The sequence below is a fragment of the Hippocampus comes genome, unplaced genomic scaffold (genome assembly GCF_001891065.2).
Source record: "Hippocampus comes isolate QL1 unplaced genomic scaffold, H_comes_QL1_v1.1 scaffold382, whole genome shotgun sequence".
Lineage (NCBI taxonomy): Eukaryota > Metazoa > Chordata > Actinopteri > Syngnathiformes > Syngnathidae > Hippocampus > Hippocampus comes.
Window position 1 is genome coordinate 223,369 of NW_017805156.1, and position 2,499 is coordinate 225,867.

Here is a 2,499-nt window from a genome sequence, read left to right on the forward strand (position 1 = left end):
ACAGTGTGTGTGGGCAAATGACGGCGGGCACATCGCTCAGTCTCCCCGTTTGAACTATTTTATAAGAGTTCAGGGCTGGAGATAAAACCGAGAATTTCCTCACACTTTGGACCAACGCGGGCAGTTGGAAAAACAGATAAAAAGGCTTCAAAAATTTAAGACGACAGATCACTCGGTGAGAATCCAAAATTGAACTTGTTTTCTGGTCTGATTATTGACTCCTTCTGTGAGGTTGTTAACAAAAGAACCTGGACAGCAACAGGACCCTCACACAAAACAATCCACTGGCATTGTAAAAGAGATATTCTTATGCGGCAGCGATGGCTGTTTTAAAGTGCTCTATAAATACAGTTGAGTTGAGTTGAGTTCATTGCACTCTCTCTTGGTCGTGTTCTGGGTTTGAGTAAATATGGAGGTGGCTGACTAGTCCAATCATGGCCTTGAATTTCGTAAGTATTTTCCCCTGACGAGGCTTCAGGACACTCCCCTGCGGGGCCTTGTCTCGGAATCTCTAACATTGGGACTAAGAGATTAGCTGTGGATGCTAACGTCATGCTGCCGTTGCTCTCCGTCTGCAGGTTTTCTCAGCACAGGTGACCAGTCGGCCAAGGGCAACTACGGCCTCCTGGACCAGATTCAGGCGCTGCGCTGGCTCAACGAGAACATCGGTCACTTCGGCGGCGACCCAGAGAGGATCACCATTTTTGGATCGGGAGCTGGGGCATCCTGTGTCAACCTCCTCATCCTCTCACACCACTCGGAGGGTACAATTGTCTTTGATCGCCCCTGTCTGCGGCAAGAACAAAATGCTTTGATACCAAGGCAGTGGTACCATTTAGGACGTGTCTAATTCAGATTCGAAAAAAGTCCCAGAATCTGTTGTGTGACGCCCACAAGATGAGCATTTCAAGCTAACCGCATCGGATTTGAACTCAAAGCAGTGCCCGTGTTTGATCCAGTGTGTGCCCTTGTCCGTGGACTGACAGGGGACATTAGCGCTCATAACCTAGCCCGTGCTTCTCATAATGGTCCGATGCACTGTTGCACTGAGCTTCGGGCTCCACCAAAAACCAACATCCAACCAACCTCTTGCTCCCCATTAGCGACTACTGTTACTGCGAGAGGCCCACGGAGCAATCTCCTTTGTTCTGCAATCAGATCTGAGCGATTGATGACCCGCAGCCAAACGCTCACACACTCACCGTGTTTCAGATTTGTCAGCTAACCGCCCCCAAAACATCAGTGTTCTACTTTTTTGTATGACGTCCTGCTACATGTCATAAACGCACCTACTAACTAATTACGCCATGACCCTATTTTCCGCACCATAAGGCACACTTGAAAACATTCCGTTTTCTCAAAAGCCGAGAGTGCGCCTGATAATCCGACGCGCTTTATATATGGATCAATATTCAGATTTCTTGGACGTAGTATTTTAAATGTCCTGTAAAGCGCCTTGTTACAGCTGTAGCGGTTGTGAAAGCGCTATTTCAATAAAGCTGTATCGTATTATGCGCTAAAGTATTCCCTTTAGCGCAGCTCCATCGAGTGGATGCATAACGCAACCTCAACCGCTATTGTAGCTTCTATTCGATGCGCCTTATAATGCGGTGCACCGTACATATGAAAAGAGTTTTAAAAAGCCTTTCATTGAAGGTTATATTCCAAAACGCCTCATGGTGCAGAAAATACGGTACTTTTTTGTACAAAATCCCACTAAATTCATTAAACTAGTTCCTGGAAGACTCATTTTCCCAGCTGAGGCTGATCTTTTTCCTGCCTTTGTGCTGTGCTAAGCTAATTGCTGTATGAACATGCATTGTATAAAAATAACTAGTATTCTTCATCCTCTGCGTAGAACAGCCACTACTAGTGTCGTACTGATGATCAGAAGGAGGTGTTGAGTCCTCTCACTGAAGCCATGCCCTGCCAGGCTGGGCTGTCTAGAAATCAAGTGGAATTCATAATAACGCTAAACTCATATCCCAAGGCACCACTGCTGCCGATTACTTGACGAGACAGCTGAATGCACACCGACTAGCAGTTTTTCCCAACCCTAAAGGCACATATTTTACATTCGAAAAAAATCTCATGGCACGCCGCCAAAAACAGAAAAGAACTGTCTCAAATAATGATCAAATCTGAGCCTGTCGAGTTGAACGCAAGGCCGTCATTCCTTTGTCTGAATGGCAACAGGAAATGGCAGAGCATTTTTATTGATCCGCCTGTCACAATACGTCACCGGCATAGATAGATGATCACAGAAAGCATTGTTTGTAGTGAATCATTTGGACTCAATGTGTCATGACGCAGTGGTTGGGAATCACCGGAATGGATTGCAAGACTTGTCCTCAAATGTTGATTCATCGGAGTCGCCCCCTTCAGCAGCCATTGAATGCTAACATGTCTTAACCCATTGTCTCCTTTTGCTGCCTCCTTCCCTGAAAACAAACAATCCCCGCCCCCCCCCCCCCTAAAAAAATGTTGTCTTCATTGTTA

General features: G+C 46.1%; 1 protein-coding gene across 4 annotated transcripts in view; it reads left to right on the forward strand.

The window, feature by feature from the left end:
* nlgn2a (neuroligin 2a) overlaps positions 1 to 2,499 on the forward strand; it is a 79,114-nt gene that overhangs the window by 69,563 nt on the left and 7,052 nt on the right. The gene's annotated exons all lie outside the window — the stretch shown is intronic.